Below are 22,785 nucleotides of genomic sequence, written 5' to 3' on the forward strand. Positions count from 1 at the left end.
AAAAGCAAAACATAATTCTGTCTGAAAAAAATCCTTTTCCAATGATCAAAGAATTTCCAAGAAGGAAAATGGGCAAATTCACAAATCACAAAATCCACAAGGAAACAAATCATAGAAGAGTGACAGCACAAGAATTAACAAACAGCAAAATAGGACTCACGAAGATGCCAAAAATAACACAGTCCTAAAGTTAAGTTTCAGGAAGAAGAAAAATGATCCCATATTGTGTGGTCTGATATGCCAGAAGAAATAAAGAGTAAAGAAATTAATCAATAAGTGTGCAAATCCAAGTAAACACTATGAGTAGAAAAAAATAGTGATAATGAATTGTGTTAAAAGAAAGATTGAACTAAATAGATGATAATAGAATATCAATTGGGAGAAAGTGATTGGGATTTAATTGCTCATAAATCCTGCTAATGGTCAGGAGTAGGGTATAGATTACATTTAATAGAGAATTTGATAAGTTCATGTACTAAAGTGTTTAGGATAACCACTACTAAAAAATCAAAATGGGGAATATAATATAAAATAACAGAAAAAAATAAAATGAAAAATAACCAAATTAATCCATAAAAGGCTAGATAGGGTAAAAAGCAAAACAGAAAGAAATAGCAACCACATGTTAACAGATTCTGAAGTAAAATCCACCCATTAAACCTACTAGGCAGAAGACTTCTGGAACTTTGGCTTGTACCTCTGAGGCAAGATTGCACCAAAATAACCTAAATAATTATTAAACTATTTGGTTAATTTGGTATTCAAATGAGTAAAAAAAAAAGTAAATGGAATTCCTTTCACATTACGCTATAAGATAAAACCAATTTAAGGTGAAGTAAAGAAAAATATAAAAGCTAAAATTAAAAAAAAAAAAACTTTTAGAAGTCATTTCAGGGAAATATACTTATGAATTGACATAATTGACACAAAACTAAACAAATGATGCAAAAGCACAAAATAAACAAAATAAAACACTGACTATGTATAAAACTATATAAATTGTTTATCAAGACACTATAAAATGAAAATAATAACCTGATTGAGAAAAATTATTTTCAATATATAAAAATGACAAATGAAGATTATTCAGAATGTGTAATAAAAACTTCACAAACAAATAAGAGAAAGACAAATACAAAACAAAGAATAACGATTCAAACTTCATTTGACAGAAGGGGAAATCTGAGTCATCATTAAAACAAAAATGTGCTCAAATATATTAGCAATATGAAACTAGAAATTATAATCATAGTGTGGTACCATTTTACATGCAACCACATTGTTATAAAAATTCATAGCCTTCAAATATCAAATATTGGTGATGATGTGAAATGACAGAACTTTCATATATTGCTGGCAGGAGGGAATGTCAATGACTACAAACACTTTGAAAAATAACTTGGCATTATCAAAATAAATTGATGACATATATGTCCAATAACTAGAAATTTGAATCCTCAATATTTGTCTGGAAGATACTTTTGTATATCTACTCCAACAGGCAAGTATATCTTCACTGGAGATAAAATGTCCATCAGTAGTAGAATGGATAAATAAATTGTGCTATATCCATACAGTGTAATACTATACAGCAATGTAATTGAAGGAACTTTAGCTACCTGCAATAACATAGAGGGGGGGAACATAAAGTTCAAGGACCTCAAATTAAGCTAAAAAAAAGGCACTGTCAGGTAAATACCTACAATTTAATTATATTTTACTAAATTTTAGAAGCATTGTGAAATTTTAGAAGCATTGTGAAATAAACAATAAGTTGTTTAAAAACTCACAATAAGTGATATCATTTTTCTAAAGCAAATGAAAAATCAATCCAAAATTCATGATAGAGGTTCCTCCTGAAAAGAAGGTGAAGGGATAGAGGAAGTAGGGGTACAGAGATGTTAAAGGCAATGATATTGCTTGGTCTCTAGAACAGGAAAGTTTGTATATAAGAATTTGTTTCTTATGATTCTTTGTAGTTTATACCTATTTTAATACATATGCTTTAAATAATAAAAATTAATTTATTTTTTTCTGTTTTCAAGTGAAAATATAATTTTTAAAAAATGTCCTAAATGAAAAAGAAAATCTATATAAATCAATATTCAGGTAATTTATATGTAAAGTATTAAGTAATACAATTGCAATATATACTTTTAATTTATACAAAATATCAATTTAATTACATTGTCTACTGAAATGCTGCACAGCTATGAGAATTCATATATTTGAAAATGACTTTATGCAAGTTCTGAAAATGCATTTTTTATTACATCATAAAAAGGAAGTGCCAGTTTCTTTAGATTTTAGCTTAAGAAATAAAAATTTTGGATCATGCCTAGCTTGAATTTAATTAAAGTGGATTTCAAAGACATCCTGCTCCTTTCCATGTAAACTTTCCACATACAGAGAATCTCATTAATATATATAATTAAATGTACTGCCTATGCTTAGAATTCTCAAATAGCCAATAACAGAGCAATAATTTAAATTATTATTATTGCTGTAACAACTGACTTCTTTCCTAACTGAATCCCAGAGCTGGGTGAAATCTTACATGTAGATTTCATTTTCCCTAGTATATCTCTTTCAGTGAATTCTCCTCACTTGGAAATTGTTAGATTTTTCCCCCTCTTTTTAAAAATTAGGTTATAATCTCCATGAGAATTGGTGTGTTATCTGTTCTATTCACCTATTCTAGGGTCTATCATAGTACCAGGTAAGTAGTACATGCTTGATAAATATTTGTTAAATTAACAAATGGATCATTATTACAAGTTAGTGTAACAATGGAGGGATAAAGATAAAAGACAACATTTCCAAAGTAACATAAGGTACTAATTTTTTTCTACCACTTAAGGCCTAAGTTTCAAGAAAATAGTTCCAAGAAAATTCACTTAATTTTTATTAATTTAAAATTGATCTTTTATTTGGTAATATATTTACATGGTTTAAATTTCAGTAAAGTATATACATTGAGAAACTTGATTGCACTCATTTTCTTTTCTACCAAATTTATCACCTCTACTCCCTAAAATAATTACTTTTCTAATATATTATGTAATTTCCTAATGTTTCATTATACAAATACAAATATTAATATATATGTTTATTACCTCTCTTTAGCTGCATAAAAGTTACACTGATCTACCTCTTTTTTTCTTCTCTTAAAAATGTGTGCTGAGGATCTTTCTATAATGACACACCAAATGTACCTCGATCTTTTGTATGGGTAGGTAACATTCCATTTTATAAATGTACACTATTTCAATGAATTCATCTCCTGGTGTTGTTTCCAATCTTGTGCTGCTAACAATGCTGTGGTGATGTGTAACCTTTTATGTATATAATTTTGGACTTGTGCAGATACATCTGGAGGATAAACTCTTAGAGGTGGAATTGCCTCAGCACTTATCACTGCTAAAGCAACTAATTCCATTTGGAATTATCAAGGAGTAAGCACATTATTAATTTTGAATGATACCACTCCACAGTGATTGTACTACTTAATGTGCCCCCAGTGTGCTAATCTGGGTCTTCCAAGAAACAAATGCCAAAATTGCATTAAACATGAAATGATTTTATTTCGGTAAATGCCTGAAAGTAAATCAAGAGGGAGCCAGATAAGGCTGAGAAAGTCTTCAGCCAATAAGGCAAGTTTTCCTCCAGTGAGAGAGAGACAGAGAAAGGTTGGGTGGAAACATCCTAGTCTGTCATGCTGTTTAATGAGTGTTAGGCATAATGATGAGGAAATCCTTAAGTGAAAGTGAGCCAACAAAGGGTCCCTCTTTTTGAAGGAGTAGATGTGCTTTAGAGCCCTTGCTTGGTCTTGGGCATTGGCTGGTGATGGCCATGGGAGGGCCCTTGGTGAATTATACTCCCTGTAGATAGAAGTGTGCTCGGCATGGAAAGACAAATACTAATTAAAAATGAGAGATTTAATTCATGAGACTCAGAAAAGTCAGAAAGCAAGAAAATGTTTATTGAAAGTTAGACAACGAGGATGCCTATGGCAGTGTCTATAGGGCTGTTCCAAACATGAGGTTAGCTTTTTCTTATATGGGAAAGGTTAGGTCAATTGTCTTACAGTAGATGTGAAGTCCAAACTTGGGACATTTGATGTATAGACTGAGGTCATTTGTTTGACATGTGGTGGTTATATAACTGGTTTCTTTCTGCACATGCTCTTACCCATAATGCATACAGAAAAAGCTATGGGGGTGGTGGCAAGCCATAACCTTCGTTTTATTCTGATTATATTATAATGAGACTGGAGTTCCTGCTAAGGGCAGGCTCTAGCAGTCTGCGCAGGTGTCAAAAAAAAAACAGATAATTCTGGTGTGTGGGGGGTCTTATCTCCTTTTTCTAGGGGTGTTTCCACAGAAAAAATCATCTCTAGGGGCTGAGCCTGGGAAGTACTTGGGGAGTGGACAGGGTAGTGCAAAGTACTGATGAAATCACCTTCTGCTAATCCCCCTCAGGCTCACTTTTTGTTAACTCTTTCTCTGCTTCATCACTCTAGTTCTTATTGACGACTAGTTACTGTCTATCTTGAAAACATGTATGTAATGGGTAGTATTGTTATTGGTTCAAAGTCTTTGTGCTCAAAGCTTCAAAAATCCAAAACTAAAAAGTCAGAGTTTGGAGTAAGGAAAGGTTTATTGATCAAGAAGTCACCAACTGAGAAGATGGGGCCCTTAGGAATTCCTCAAATCTATCTTTTTATATATATATATATATATATATATATATATATATATATATATATATATATAATTACTTTCAGGTGTACCAAACAATGTAATTGTTAGACATTTACACCCCTCACAAAGTGATAACCCCTTTTCCCCGGTCTACTACCCCTCTGACATTGTATATAGCTGTTAGAATTCCATTGACTCTATTCCCTATGCTGTACTCCACATCCTGTGACTATGTAGATATTAAATTATAGTTGACATTCTTTATTATTCAGCTTCAGCTTCAGGTGTACAGCACAGTGCTCAGGCCCTCAAATCCATCTTAAGAAAGTACAGAGTTCAGGCTTCTTTTAAGTGGAGGGAAGGGGAAATGGGAGGGGCTGTTTCTGTGAAACTCAAGCCCCAAGCAGAATTTCTCTAATGGTTAGCATGTCCAAAGAAGGCGCTATTAGCCTGAAGGCCAGGGGGAAATGCAGGCCTTGAACAAGATGGAGTCAAGGGAGATGGAGCATTTCACCTGTTACAATGTCTGCTTGGCTATGTAAGGGAGTGAGAGTTCTTTCTCTCTTTGCAATCTCTTAGTGAATTGCCTATGATGCCCATCAGATTCTGATTTAATGCTTATTCAGTAATGAAAGTGTCTTCTTTCTTAGTACCTTTGTGGAGAGGATTTCTGGGTTGGGAGAAAATGTTATTTTTTTATTATATTTTTCCAACGTGTGTAACAGACAGGTATTTTTTTTTGTCAATTCACCAAAGTGTCTTGTCGATCTTTTCACTTAATTTGTCAAGATGCTCAGTGTTCCTGTGTTTAAGTGGGCATAATTTTACTTGACTGTCCATCTCCATCATTGTGTGGTAAGAAAAGGCTAAATAAAGTTATGAAAATAAAACAAATTTGAAAATATAAAACATTATGGATGTAAGATTATTAATCTTTATTTTCATCAACAATAGTTGAAGGCATCACTTTAGAAGAATGTATAAGATTAATTATCAAATGCTTACAAAAACATGAAGTATACTGAATAGATTTATATATCATAAACAAATTTGGCAAACTATGTTTACTACAGAAACAAGAAAAGCACTCTTATTAGCACTTCAATTTAACATGAATAGAATTTGCATGAATAGGTGAGGAGAAACATTGAGAGCCTAATAGCAAAGAAATATCTGGAGAAACATGAGTGATTTTGAGCAGCAAAAGGCTTTGCATGCATTAATAAATAAGCTATTTGGAGATGGTAATTATAGCATTCATCTCCACCTTTGTATGATACAAATATATCTTGGAGGAGCAAATAGACACAAGTTGGGGAAACATGCATTAATATAACATATCACATAATAGATCTTATTTGAAGGATTGCTCTCACTTTAAATAGGCCAAGTAGAAAATTATGAATTCCATAACTCTAAAAGGATGTTCTTCACCCATTCTTTTTACTATCCTTGCTGAGTCTCAACGCTGACATAAAACATTATTCCTTCAGTTGAATTTATTTTCTTCACTCTGACACACTTAAAACCAGCTTTAAAGAAAACTATTTCCTGTGATATAGGCATAGGAGCTCTGACAGAACCTCACTCACTTGTAATATGATCATAATGCCAAGCAAATTTCATTTAGATACAACCATTATTAGGCTCAACAATCAATGAAACAAACACCTATCTAAAGTGGAGGCACTTAAATACATATTAACAATGGAGCATTCTCTATTCAAATTACTTAACACACAGCTTTAAGACCAAATCTGGCACTGAATTCTATACATCTAGACTGATACGTGCACTATTATCTTTATGCCTTTCTATTACCATAGGCAGAAAGAATAGGGCTGCAGGGAGACAGAGAGCAGGAAAGGAAAGAGGAGGTGAGGGGAGACAAAGGAAGGAGGAGATGAGATCATTCTTAAGAAAAAATACAGTTACCAGACCGGCCAGAGCTAGAGTTCAGTGGCCCAGAACAGACCCAGGACACCATCTTGCCTCTCAAGGTGAACTTTAGCTAATTGTAATGGACTATAATATTATTAGCTTGACAGGCAAAGAAAATCTCCACTCCCTGTACTGCCATGACAGTTTTGACAAGAACCAAATAAGGACAAGAGAATCCTACCTCCCAATGGGAAGAAATGGTCAGTGATGACCTATCTGGGAATGTCTGTAATGCCACCCCTCAATATTGCATATTTCACACCCTCATTTTTAAGAGTAATAAATTCCTAAGCTCCTTTGTTCTTTGGGGCAGTTGATCTTCTTTGGGCCTGCCTGCTCTCACCACCTAGGGAGTGGACTATCCTCCTCCTTTAATAAATTCACCACTTGCTGGCCTTGTTCAGTGCGTCCTTGAATTCTTTCCTGTGGTATACACCAAAAACCCATTTTTTGGGCAACATTTCCTGTTGTATTTTTCCTGAAGGGCACATTTACCTATTGTGCATTCTATCTTGGTTACTTTCATTGACCTTTTTGGGCTTTCATTTTGCTCCTTCTGACTTACAAATCCCTTTCAATCTATAGTAAATGCAATGGAGAAATAACACAATTTCAACTTTTCACCTCTTTATTTTAAATATACTCTTTCTGCAAACTGCTGGTAGTATTATTTATAGCAACACAGCAATATTCTACTTTCCACAAGCGATAACAGTCAATATATTCAAAATATATAACCTCCCATTCTATACAAAGAAACCTACTTTGGTTTCAACTGAATAAAAAAATTCAAAAGACTAGAATGTATGCACAAACTACCTAAGATGCAAAAATTTCATTTATTATTTAAAACATGGGTGTGGTGTTAATCATTTCAGACACTTGAAACAATCAAATCAGTATATGTGTGAATCTATCCCTCATTAAAAAAAAAAAAAAAGGGTCTCTTAAGGCTTCATTCCTTAAAGTTGCTATATGTATTATTTGACCAGAAATAGGTATTGACTAAAATGTCATATGACTCCTGTTTTAGCAGAAATAGCTTTCTGTAGAGACACTTTGCAGAAATGCTTTGATTTGAAAAAATTAAACACCACTATAACAACAACAACAAAATCCTCCTAGTATGGAAATCTTTACACATCAAAAATAAAACTTTATATATTAATTAATTTGGCAGGGTTACATCAAATAAACTATAGATATTACATTATTCCAATTCCAATTCCTTTCTCACTAAGAGCCTGTTGAAATACAAAGATACTTATGGATAAGTGATAGGTCTCTGCTCAGTATCAGTTTGGATTTTATGCTTTTTTATGCAAGTGCTGATAATTGCTTTCTTTATCTGGTGAAATAAGGTCCTTTTGATGCTGCATTTTTGTTTTTGTTTTTTAAATCAGCGTCCATATTTCACATTTCTTTTGTTTGGAAAATGTTTGTTCACACTCTGCAGTTACTCAGCATTTAGATTTTAAAAAATACTATGGGGACACTTACTCTTCCCTTTTGATTTAACTTTTCATTGCAAGGCCATATATTCTCATAATTCTCCCTCTCGCTCAACGTCTTTATGATGAACAAAGTGCAGGCAGGAAGTTTGAGTTCTACCTTGCTCCTCCTGGGGCTGTATTTCTTTATTTCTAGAACTTCCTTTCTAATTCTGTGCCTTGGTATTAGGGCATCACTACGCCCACATATATATTCTATAACAGCGTCTCTATCAGGTCTTCATATGCCAACTACTTTGTCTTATTTCTCAACTTGTTCAGTGTTTGGAGAAAGACAAAGGCGATATCATTGTCATGTTGTAAAGGCACCATCTCAATATATTCGATGGATTTTCATTTAATGTTTCCTGTCTTAAAAGTGCCCAGTGCCACTAATTTGAAAAGATATATGCACCCCTATGTTCACTGAAGCTTTATGTACAATAGCCTAGATGTGCAAGCAAACTAGGTTCCACTGATAGATGAATGGCTAAAGAAAATATTATATATATATATATATATATATATATATATATATATATATATACACACACATATATACGTATAAAACATAATATTCCATAATATAATTATGTAATATTCCATGATATCATATACATAGAGGAATATTACCCACCAATAAAAAAGAATGAAATCTTGCAATTTGTAACAACACTGGTGGACCTAGAATGCTAAGAGAAATAAGTCTGACACAGAAAGACAATACTGTTCTGGTTTTATTATATGTGGAATCTAAAAATACAAAACAAATAGACAAACAAAATAAAACAAAAACAGACCCATACATACAGAGAACAAGCTGATAGTTGCCAAAGGGGAAGGGAGAGAAAGGAGGGGAGAAAAGAAAAACAAAATAAAATAAATAAAAGTGGCTGTTGCCAAGTACTTAATTCAAAAAATCTATACTCTTTAAAAATTGTTTTTACAGTCCTAAACGTATGTGTTTAATTAATTTTGGTGTGTTTTTTTTTTCAGGTGCTTTGTGTTTTAGAATACTGACAATAAATTTAATAACAAATAAATATCTTTAAGATTTGATTGTATTATTTAGCTAAGACCTGCATGTAGACCTACTGGATTCCACAGTCCAGCTTCTTACACTGTACATTCTATTTTACCCCAATTTGGCTCTACTCATTTGCTGTTATGCTGTGGATGAGTTTGATTCCAACTAACCCAAGAGAAATATGCAGCATCTTAACAGAACATAAAACGAATGTAATTCAATGTGTTTATGCATTGAAACTGATTTAAAAAAATCATACATTTAAAATAAAGATTACTTTTTAAACATCACTTATATCTCAATTTCCATGACAACTTGGAGACTCTCCTGATATTAACATGCCATTTTTATTAAACTTGACTGCCTGCTGTGAACCACAGTGAAGCGCAGGGAAGAATCCCACTATAGGCACATACAAATGCTGAGATTTTAATGGCTATTAAGTAAACTTGAACTTAAAAATAAACAACAGGCTTAACAGAGGCTTAATTGCTGTTAGATGCAGTGTTTAAAAAAACTCACAAAAATAAACAAACAGAAAAAACAGAATTTATCTCCATACCTGTCATGAAAATATATTTCCTGTGAAGGAAATTCTTATTCGTATTTTAAAATATGAGATCTGCCAAGCAAAAATGTGCTTCTCTGTTTAATTATCCATTACTTTCTTCCCTTTAGACATGAGACCAATCTTGTAGATGGGATAAATTTAGACCATCAAAGTGCAAAAGTATAGTAAGCAGACATATAAGTACTACTGTTTGTCATACATACTCATGTGTCCAGCTTCTTCTGACATTTAATTGAAAATATTGGCTTCTGTCTTATTGTTAATCTTGTTAACTTGCTTTTATTAGAACTGCAACTGCTGGATTTTTATTGATTACAATTTAATATTAATGTGTCTTGAGTACATCTACAAAAACATACATGTATGAAAAAGCATAAAGACCTTGCCTTTATCACATTACTTATCTATCTATCTATCCTAATTGGTAAGAAAGCCGCAAATTTGGCAGAAGACACATCTTAATAATCATTTCTCTCAATCCATCAGTTCACAGATGGGGAAAATGAGGCATAAAGAGATTAACAAACAGGGAGTTTGTGATATAATACAGCTAAATGAAAGCTTTCCTGATTCTAAGGATATGAAGCTGTCACGTTTTATCTACCAAATGACGACCCCTTATACCCAAATCAGAAGTTGCTCATCTTCTTGGTGAAATCCCTTTCCAAGCAGTGCTGGACAAAGCCAGAGTTTGGGAAAATATCTCATTGCTTGGTGTGCTAGTGATCTACATTTGACTTTTCAGGCGCACTTTCATTATTTTTTTCTTTTAAAAAATTCAATTATACTATACCTATACAAAAGTTAATAAATGATAAACGTTTACAAAATGATTATGCCTGTATAACCACCATACAAATCAAGATATGGAACATTACCACCACTTCAGAAGCCTCTTTATATGTCTTCCCAGGTATGATACCTCCCCAGGTGACCATGACTCTGATATCTATCACTACAGATTAACCCTTTTTTAAATGTTATATGAATAAGAACACACTACACATTTTCTTTAGTGTTTGGCTTCTTTCACTAAACACTATTTGTGAGTTTTATCCATGTTGTAGGATATTCATTCTCATTGCTATATTGTATTTTATTATATGAATATACCACAATTTATCCATTTATTTCACTATAATATAGGTGGATGTTTAGATTGTTTCGAGTTTTGGCTATTATAAAAAGTGTTGTTGTTAATATTCTTGTATTTGTATACTTTCATACACAAAGTAATACCTTTCTATATATTCAGAAATGAAATTGTTTGGTCATAGGCTATACTCAGTTTTGGTAGAATTTGCCAAAGTTATATCAATTTACACTCTGGATAGTAGTAAGGATGGTTCAGATTACTCTACATCATCACTAGTGACTAGTCATATCAGTTTTTTGTTTCGTTTTTTGCCATTTTAATAGACATATGGTAGAATGTTATTTTGTTTTACATTTTCATTTCCCTGAGGACTAACCATATTGAACACCCTTTCATTCACACATCTATGTATATACTTCTTTCTTAAGCCTTCCTCTATTTATCCAAAATGAAATGTTCTATTTCCTACTGGAAATCTATATGAATGCAGTGCTAGTTCTAAATTATCCTGAGTGCATGTGGAAAGATGGTGCATGCAAGATGGGAATTTGAAAATTAAGTGAGGGACATTTAGTAGAAAATACAGTGTTTTAGAGTAGAACTCCCACCAAGACCTTAAGTAAATGTTTGCCAGGTTAAAACTCATGTTTAAACAAATATAAGATATTCTATTACACTGGCATCTAAGGTTGATTCCTTAAGTAGTTTCTGGTTGCTTTTAGAATGATTTAATTCATGTTTTGTAGCAACAAAATTGAAATTAATATATGTGGTGATTGCAAAGGAGTGTACACCACATTTGAATAAAGATCTAAATATAATGTCTTAATTTCTATTCATTACCTACTCATTTGTGATAAGGTAGGAGATCTAACAATTTGAAATATTATATTCTGAAATGATGGTATCATTTACTATCTTCTCAAGTACTTCTAATTCTCGTCTCAGATATTGCTTTCAAACCTGAGTCAAGTAAAACTCTTTCTTTAAGGGGATAAATAGCCTTAAGCATAGCTGTTAAAATGCTACAAGCAAACCAAACCATTCAGAGAGAGGGGAGGATTGACAGGGATTGGAAATTTACCAATTCCCAGGAAGAGTGAGAGAGATGATTGTAATTTCAGCCTTACATGGCTTTAAGCTTGTGGACTAATCTCTGTTAAGTATTAGTTAAGGAATGGGTCCTTAGCTATTTAAAAAAAAAAAAAAAAGAAAAGAAAAAGCCTACCAACAGTGCCAATTTAGAGCTCACTCAAGTTGAAGTGGTAGTTTTATGAGATAATTAAATAGTACTAATATACTCTTACAGGTAACAATTGAGGACATTCCACGGATTTATGAACTCTTCATCCTCCAGTTTAGTTACCTTCCCATTGCAATTCGGTGTCTGCTCCAAACACTTTTTTCAAACTTCTCTAAAAGTCAATAGTGCTCTTATAATTTTAAGTCTTCTTAAAATCTATGCACCAATTAATAACGCAGACCACTCCTTCCCTCTTTAAACTCAATGATACAACATGCAGTCTCTTACTTTGTCTCTCCCCTTTCTAGCCACTCCTTTTTGCCCTCTGTCCTGAATTCTGTTTCACTATCTACCCCTTAAATATTTATATTTACAGGGCTCAATTATTGGACCATTTCTCTGATCATTCTACATTTTAGTAGGTTAACTTCATTGCTTAATAAGAGTGATCCTTTATATCAATGAGTTCTAAATCTTTATTTATAACACTCCCTTTATCATGTGATATAGACCTGTATTGTAAAATGGCTCACTAGATAAATTTAATGTGCACCCTACAGAAGAATTTAATTTCAACACATTCCACTCAAAGTTGTTATCTTCCTCTCCAAAACTGTTTATTTTTCCTTTCAGTTAATAAAATCACTATTCAGTGAGTCACCCAAGCTAGAAAATCTCATTATGATCCTCAGCTCATCCATTTATCTCATCTCTCACATTCAATCAGTCATCACATTGTGTTAATTCCATCTCCTGAATATCTTTGGGATTTGTCTTTTCCATTCCATTCCCATAGCTCCTTCTTTTGTTTACAGGCTCATCATCCCCTTTCTGGTCTGTAATGATGGCCTCCAAACTAATTTCCCTGACTCTTATAGTTGACTCACAAATATCTTGACCTTCTATTGATCTTTGGCATGGGGATAAATGTGTGTTTCTACAACATAAATCAAATGATACCCCATTCTTACTTTAAAAGCTCCAATTACAAAATTAAACACACACTTATATGTTATCTGGCTTGGAATAACAAGGATTCCAACAGAAGTACATCCTTTGAAAAAGAGACATGAGTGGAAAAAAATGTGACTCTTCTCACACAAAAACATAGATTATGCATAAGGAGAAGCATCTCTATTAATTTTTAATGCAATGTTAAATTTTATGGTTTTTAAAATCTTACATTGTTTATTTTTAAACTATTGAAGGATATAACATGAATTCGTTATATTTATTGTCCACTTTTGATTTTATCTTTAACTAAAATTATTGCATGTCACAACATGAACTTATATGTATATATGTGTATAATTTTTATATTATGCAAATATATATACATATGTATATACTGCTTAAGCAGTAATTTCAGCAAAACAACATTTATGAATTCATAAAAGTTTGTGATTTCATTAAAAATGAGTCCAAACTTTCTAATTAGACATATTTATTTATTTTTTTTAGAAAGAAAGAACTCTTGGGGTGCACTGAAAAAATGAAAATTGTTTCTAATCAGCACTTTTCCCCTTAATGAACAGGGGCAATGAGTTGATATTAAAATGTGCATTTATAAATAGGCTTCTGCAGACATATGACATTACACACCTGCCTGATAGCTTTAAATTGCAAATGCAGCTTTTTCTTTTCTTTTCGTTTCTATTTTGTATATATTTACAGTAATTGATCAAATTGTTTTTCATATGTGATAAAACTTCTATTACTTTCTGTTATTTAACATTTCCAGTGTTCTGCTTAATAGTAATATACTAGCTAACTTTGGGTATTAATAAATTATATCAAGTAAAGAGAATAGGTAATTTGCAAATTTGTGAATTATATCCACTATAATTCTAAATATATTCCACTATATCTCTAGAAAACTGTTTTCACTTTAAAAACATGTTATTGCTAAGGAAGTTGTTATTACTAAGAAAGTTGTTTTTGACCCTTTGCTTCCTGAAATGCTTTTAATAATTCTAGGCTTCTGATTTATGTTTCCAGAGAGGTTACAAACTCAAGAAACATTGACTGTGTGGGCAAGTGCATCATTACTGAGTAAAACTATGAATAGTTTTGTTTACCATGATTCTCCTCTATTAAAAAGTGAAAGTGCAGCAAAATAAAAACTGTTTACATCTTGATAATTATCAATGAGAACAACAAATAATATTTTTTCAAAATCCATCTCTTATTCCCCAACTCTGCTGATAAAAGGAAGACACTTTTGAAGTTGTAAAGAATTCTTGAGTCTTAGTGTTTTCTATATATGGAAAACTTTCTTATCTGAGTATCAGTTAGACAACAGAGTGACAAGAACTATAGTAGAAGGATATTTGATGATTTTTCTACTTGGAAATTGACACCAAGACTATAAAGATTCCCTAGGTATGGATAATGACTCCAATACAATCTAAAATCAATGCTGCAGATTACTTTAACCAATGAACAAAGCTCCTTGAATAAATGTTTAAGCTAATTAGAGGGAGAAGGGAGATACTTTTGTTTTGATGTTATTACAGATAATACTTAGAGATTCAAAGAGTTTTCTGGACTTTTTCAAGAACACAAAGTGAAATAATGTACAACCAAGATTACAGTTTAGGTCATCAGACTCCCATTTCTGCATTTTCTCTATCAGGTCCCTGAATCTAGTGAAACCTAGTCAGATTTATCAACTTAAGAGCTTCAATAATGGAGCAGACAGAAAATAAAAAAATGAAAAATAAATCTTCATACCCTTACCTTGAAGAATGAACCTTGGGACATAATTGGACCTGCCACCAGAGGAAAATACACCGCTTCCTTTGGCATAGTCTATAACCCCAATAATTTGATCATTATATATGTTTGAACTCAATTTAAAGTCTTAGATAACCAGAATGCTTGCCTAATTCAGGAAGGGGTAATGTAGATTAATGAGCAATAAATATTCTGGGAAGAATGGCATCCCTATTTCACATAAACACAAAAAACAATTTCTAGTGGAATTTATGTTCATCAAAAGACACTTAAAATGTGAGAGTCTGTCAACATTCAAGGAGAAGGGCTGTACAACACACAAAACCAACATAACATATATCTAGAATGCGTACTAAATAATTCCTATGAATCAACAAAAAAAGACACAACAATACAATATCAAGCAATAGAAGCAATCAGAAATTTCACTAAAGAGAAAGCACAGCTAGCCCCCAAATTGATGAAAACAGGTTAAATTAATTAATAATCAGGGAACTGTAAATTAGAACCACAATAGTGTACAATTTCACAATCAGTAGATGGGCAAAGTTAGATAATACCCTGTTTTGACAAGGATGTTGGTTGATGGGAATTTTTAACCATTACTACCACTCTGGAAATCAGTTTGGTATAACCTAGTAAGAGGGGCATGCATGTACATATCCTATAATGAGAAATTGACTCCTCATATCAAAGCTAGAAAAACTCTTACACATGTGTATCATGATATATCTACAAAAATGCTTATATCAATGTTGTCTATGACAACAAAATAGTACAACCCTCCTCCCCCATATCCACAGATAGAATGATAATTTGCAGCATACTCATACAATGAGTGAAAATGAAAACTCTCTAGCCATACACATCATAATAGATGAATTCAAAGCCAAAACTTGAGCTTAAAGAAACATCTCATACAAGAATATACAGTAGCATTATATTTTCTTAATGCTTTATATCTTGGCCCGAATGATAGCTACACAGATATTTCTTGTTCTGTTTTTTTCTCTTGAAACTGCATGTTTTTGTTTCTATGTCCACTCCTTATCTATGTTATATTTCAGGAAAAAAAATAAATTAATTTATAAAAAAAGCAATACCGGTTGATGAAGGAAGAATGAACATAAGAAGAAAAAACATTCTGGGTGCGTTTTCATGGATTCTACTTTAACTCCCTTTCAGCACCCTGGATTTTTTGTTTCTTTCCACAGTTTCTACCTCTTGCCTAACTGCCAAGTCCTCCTCACCTCTGGTTTCTATTTTTTAAAAATAGGCTGTGGAGGTTTTGATAAAGAATTAGTAAAAGCAAAAGAGCTAGTTCTTTATAACGTCCTTGGAAGACTAAGCATTAAAGTGCCATATTATCAACATTGATAATGATATATGAACTGTTGGGAGGAAGACAACATTGGCAAGATCAACAGCACTGGCATTGATAGAAGAGCCCATGGCAGTGACAACAGTTATGTCATGCAGGGTGCCATGCGAGGTCGCTGGTCCTGCTCCCTACATAAGAAAATAGGACATGGTGAGGCCAAAAAGGAATACCCACAGAGCCATAGATAGGGGAGTCATACCACTATAGTCTCGCTAGTGGCTGGGTTGGAGACACAGGAAGCAGGAGCCACACTATCTGCAACCTGCCGTCCACTTCTCTCTGCCAACCAATCCCACTTGCTAGCTCAGCCACCATCTTCTTGCTAGCCCCCATTTTCTGCTAGCGTAGCCACGGCAGTTATATTAGTGGCCAGTGGCTCACTGGTTACAGCTGACGGCCATCCAATCACAGTCGATGGCCATTTATTACCCGAGTGAGCACCTTTCCACATGAGGCCGGGAGCCTAGAAACTGATCTCTGGGACTCTGTGCCCACAAGTGAACTAAGCCTTAAAAATAAATAGAACTGGCTGAAGAAACAATACTGTGTCAGTAGTCACTGTTGGCAGGGCTAGCACTTTCACAATAAGAAATTACATCAAGGAGTATAGAGCTAGAAGAGAAAAGGAGGAAAACAGCACATGGGCTAAAGCAATATACCACGTAATATCTTTTAGGATAAGTTCTCAAAGTGCGTGTGAAACAGTTGTTGGGGACCCTCAGCACAATTTCAGGAAAACTTAAGAAATTTGAAGCATTTTTGTTAAAAAACAAATTGAATGCAATGGCATTAGGTTTGGGAAGAGTTGCTGGTGGTCATAATAGATATATTTTTAAAGTATAATCATTTTCTTTATACCTATTTCTTACACCTAAGTCACTGTAGCCTTAGAAATGTGGGTTATATCAATTTGGAAACACAAATATATTTCCCATAGTAAACATTGTCATAATTACTGGAACCAAAAATATTGTTCAAAAGGTTTTGGTGTTGGCTTGCTGTTATAAACACCATTTATGATATTATTTTCCAGTAAAAATGCACTTTAGGTATTAAATAACAACTTATAAATTGATATTCAAAATATACCATATTTATAAATTGAGACATGCCCATATATGGACAAGGGAATTTACAGAAGGTATAATTTGTTGATAAATATTAAATAGGAAATTTGTGGGCAGTCATGTATTAGATGAGCCAGCAAAAGAAAAGCAGTCTGTAGGTTGAATGCGGCCCCTTCTGAAGAATGAAAGTGATCACTGCCCACTGAAAAGAGGAATAAGTAAGACATTTATCTAAAGAGAGAGAGGAAATAGTAATATAATTTTTCCTTCCCCAGATGAGTTGAAGGACTATTCATTGATGTGAAAGGCCTGGATTTCAGAATAAGGGAAATCAGGTTTCAAATCTAAGGCAGCATTTAACCATGCATGCCAAAGCAGCAACAACAATATGTAATAACAAAATCTAGTAGTACTTCTGAAAGATAATAACATTAATTGGAATGTTTTGTTTCTATTTTTCTTTTGTTTTTGTTTGTTTGGTTTTGAAGTCCAAATGGAAGAATTTCTTAGATCACCAACTAAGTTAACCTTCACATTTTATGAGCTCTTGTAAGATTAAGTACCTGACAGAATGACAGGAGTGAGTTTTTCCAGTTTCATACATTTAAGTTACTGAAATAATGTTGCTTTTGTAAATTAAGGTTATTAACATAATTCTCTGGTAAGAATACCTGTGAATTTCAGATTTCCATCAGAACCAGAGGGATAGAGGGCTTGGACAGAGAAAGTAAATAGATACGCCAATTTGGCAATATTTCATGAAATTAAAGCTGTGTATATGCTGGGAAAGAACACATCACACAGAAAGGGCCTATGTTGATGCATTAAAATCCAAGAAGTATTAATCTAATTACATGAGAAGGATTTATAAACATCATGCAAATACATGAAATAAGATAAAATTAAAGTAGCATTTTCAATGGTTCTTATTTATAATATAAGAACAAACATGATTATAATTTAATTTTATGTTACTGAGATTGTTTTTTATTTTAAAAAAAGCTATTTTTAAAAAACTTTGTCTATTTAAATGGTTGCTTATGGGAAAATTGTAATTAAATATTTATTTTGAAAAATGTGTATGTGAGTTTTTAATGTGGATAAAAATTCAGATTGGTACTTGTGATGAGTTTTTTACTATATGAATATACATCTGTTAACAAAATACCTTTTACAAATATTCATTAAACACATATACACTGAGTGTGTCAGGCATGTTTCTATATGTTCAGAACATAGCAATGAATGAAGCAAAGAAATTCCTTCCCTAGTGGATTTTATATTTTATCTCATGAAAGTTTTCTAAGACTGTATTTTCTTTCCTTAAATAAGCAGTCTTTCACATTGTTTAAAAGTTACAAATTAACACTCACTAACTAAATCAGGAAAAAGTACAGAATGTTTCTGTTGTATAATTTGTTCTCATAGAGTCACTTTCATTCACAATTCTCAAAGACCTATAACATTTTAATTAGTTTTACAACACCCAAGAGATACAGATAAGTATTATTATTCTGATTTTACAAATGAGGAGACTGTAACATAGAAGTTGAATTCACATTTTCCTCCATACCTCAATAGAGCTCTTAAGAAACCCCATTGCTATTGTGGGGTTTCAACTCATGCATTATTGTGTACCTCCATGACACTTTTCCTAATACTCAAGATAGACATTGTTTGGGAAGCGATATAGAAGAAATATTTATGAGTATTCGGTTATGAACAATGTTATATAGTTGATGAGACCTACCCAGCAAATTGTATAGTAAAGGTAGACTGGCCCATGCTCACTTCTTATGTCATTTCTACACAGATATAAAGACAGCTATACATTTGGTTCTGAGAAAACATGAACATTTGCTCAAGGCTTCTTGGCTTATAACTTGGAAAGCCAAATAAAATCTTAAATACAATTCCGTTAACACAATAAAAAGTAACCAACTAGGGAAGAGATCCAAGATGGTGGAGTAGATAAACACTGTGCCTGTTTCCTTCCATGAACACATTAAAATTACGGGTAAATTATAGAACAACCAACATGGAGAACCATCTGAATTCTAGTTGAACAGAAGTTTTATATCTAAGGATATAAAGTATATAAAGTCAGGACTGGTAAGAACAGCAGAGACACAAAACTGACTAGCCTCAAACCTCTATGTGATGCTTGAGAACAGGGACGGATATCTCAGTCTCAGAGTTTCCCCCAGGACAAGCGAGGGACTCCAGCAACAAACCAGTTTCCCCAGCCCGGTGTACTAGTTCTGGGAAGAGGAGCCCCCACAACATCTAGCTGTGAAAAACAGTGGGGAATCCAACCATATGGGTGATACTGAGGGTCGTGGGAAACTGAGACAGCCTTTTAAAAGGCCCATGCACAGACTCTTACTCGCAGGCACTCATCTTGAGCTCCAGGGTAGGGACAGTAACTTGGGAGTATCAGAGACATACAGGAGGCTCACTGAAGTGTGTGACTTCATAGAGACAGTGGAAAAACAGTCCCATTTTCCTTTTGTGGAGTCCTTCTCCCCTGTAGCCAGCAGGTCTGCACCATCTTTTCTATGTTGAGCCCGCCCTCACAGACTAAATCTGAATCTGATTGGCCTGCTGAGCTCCTTTCACTCCGCCAGCTAACTTAATGGGGCCCTGACCTACCTAACTCTTTCAATACCTGAGACACTTTCTCTGGGAGCAGCCAGCCTTTCCCAAATTTTCACCTACCTTCATGATAAGTGGTAGTTTTCTACAACTTGGTGTAATGCGCCCACAGAAATTAGACTCCCACCTACCCACAGAGCCTGGGAGATAGAAATATTATCTCTTTCAACATTTACATTTCAAACAGATGGTTCCCATATCGTTAAGAAAGACACTTCTTGGGTTGTAAACTGGTAAGAGGCTGCAAAAAGATTTACATACATTCAAAAGAGGCAGAGAGAATATACAATTGTAAATGTTTTAAAAAAGGGAGTATGGGGACAGAGCCCCAGAGAGTAGTTTCCCGGCTCTCAGCCTCATATAGAAAGGTGCTGGCTCAGGTAGTAGATGGTCATCAGCTGTGACTAGTTGGCCATCAGCTGTTACCAGTTAGCCATTAGCCACTGATATAACTGCCATACCTAAGCTAACAAAGCAGTGTAGTGGTGTGGAGTGGAGTGGCGGAGTGTGGATTACGGAATTCAGAGAGGCGGATTGCAGCTAGCAAGTGAGGTTGGTTGGCAGAGACAAGTGGATGGCGGGTTGCGGACCGTGTGGCTCCTGTCTCCTGTGTCTCCAACCCAGGTGCCAGCAAGAATATAGTTGTATGCCTCCCCTATCTATGGCTCTGTGTGTGTTCCTTTTTGGCCTCACCATATCCTGCCTTCTTATGTGGGGAGCGGGACTAGAGACCCAACCTGTCACCTGCATGACAGGGAGGTTAGGAAACTAGAGTCAAAAAGATGCCTGTCCAAAGTTTAGTCATGCTGAGGGCCTTCTTGTTTGGTACTCTTATCCTCAGCCTCAGAAACACTGGCTTTGTTCCTCTTCTTTGTTATGAAACATTTGCGTTTGCTGGACCTTCTGTCTGGGCTATTATCCTGCCAACTTCCTACAGTTCTTGTTCCCTATTTCCTCGTGATTTGTGCTCACCTGTTAACTTACCAGAGAGACCTTTCTTGACCACCCAATTTAAAACATCAACCTTCCAAGCACTCTCTATATCCCTTGCTGTGCTTCATTTTTCTCTACATAACTTAAAAAATCTAATATGTTATCCATAATTTAAGAACCAAGAATGTAGATACTTAGGGGGTGGCCAGATGGCTCAGTTGGTTAGTGTGAGCTCTGAACAACAGCATTGTTGGTTCGATTCCCACATGAGCCAGTGAGCTGTGCCCTCCACAACTAGATTGAAGACAACAAGTTGCCAGAGGGGTGGCCGGATGGCTCAGTTGGTTAGAGTGTGAGCTCTCAACAACAAGGTTGCCAGTTCAATTTTCGCATGGGATGGTGGGCTGCTCCCCCTGTAACTAAAGATTGAAAAAAAACGGCAACTGGACTTGGAGCTAAACCGTGCCCTCTACAACCAGATTGAAGGACAACCACTTGGAGCTGACAGGCCCTGGAGAAACACACTGTCCCCCAATATTCCCCAATAAAATTTATTTTTAAAAAAAAAAAGAATGTAGATACTTAGCCTGAATTATTTTCTCATACAGCCTCAAGACCTGGTATATGATAAGAGGTCAATAAATTCTTGTTGAATAAATGAATGAATAAAGCAGTTACTAACATTATTTCAGTTTTCAAAACAAGAAAGCAAAACATAAACATATTAAATAAAAGAACTAAGAGCCACAGTCATTAAGGGTCAGAATTATTTATTAATCTACACAACCGCTGCCTGACTCCAAACATAAATGTTTAACTACTAATTAAAAAGTGGATTAGGAGTTTTTTGGAAAAATTTATTGTAATAATTTAATTGCATAAAACTTACTATATTTAACCAGAGTAGCCCTTCAGCTTGCATATAATTTTTGTGTTGTCTTAACAAATTATCCATACCACCTACCACAGTGCCTGGCCCAAGATAAAAACTATGTAAATAGTCGATGAATGCATGAGTAAATCAATGAGTGGAATTACGTAGTCTGGATTTTTGTCAATTGTTGTATTAATTGAGATATGTGGCTAGTGTCTCTGAACCTGTAAATTATTAACTGCAAAATGAGAATATAGGCTAGATAGTTTCTGTAGTAGTGATGGTTTGCTAGCCACCAAAATTTATACTCCCCCTTCAATGTATACAGAGAATTACTGCTGAGAAGTAGCTGCCCAACTACAGATTGCATTTTCCGTTTTCCTTGCATCTAGGATATACTCCAGTGGAATATGACTGGAAGTGGTCTATATCACTTCTGGGCTGAGGTTTAAAGAAGCAAATGTATCTTTTCCGTATTTTCTATACCTTTTTGCTGGATGAATTCAGAGGACTCCAAGGTGCTAAGGAAGGTGGAGCCAAGAGATGAAAACCTGAATTATCATATATAAGAAAGTGACTCGTCCATCAGGAACATCTGACCATTTACACAGTTATTTCAGTGTAAAATAATAACATCCCATGGTATACAGAAAAAAAAAAAAAAAAAGAAAAGAAAAGAAAGAAAAAATTGAGTTTATTTATTATAACAGCTAGCAATAGCTTAAAGGCCATATATGACAAGGTTTGTTCCACATATAAAATTTCATGTTATAAAATTCATATCAAATTAGTATTTTGTCTACATTTTAAACATAATTTCCTATGTACAAAACAGAAAACAGTAGTAAAATATTCTTTTTAGATTTCAGTGTCATCACCTTAATCCCTAATTAGCTAACACTTTCAATGGCCACAGTTTCCAAACGGTCTTCTTTCTTCAACTCTTTTTCTGCTTCAAATTACCCCCAACAATAGTTTCATAGTTCTACTTCAGTCATACATTAATCCTTTTAGATGGGCTTGATAGAAATGCCTGACTCTCTTTCCATCTTTTTCAAACATATCTAT

Source organism: Rhinolophus sinicus, chromosome 17 (genome assembly GCF_057876585.1).
Source record: "Rhinolophus sinicus isolate RSI-liver-muscle chromosome 17, RSI-T2T, whole genome shotgun sequence".
Taxonomy (NCBI): Eukaryota; Metazoa; Chordata; class Mammalia; order Chiroptera; family Rhinolophidae; genus Rhinolophus; species Rhinolophus sinicus.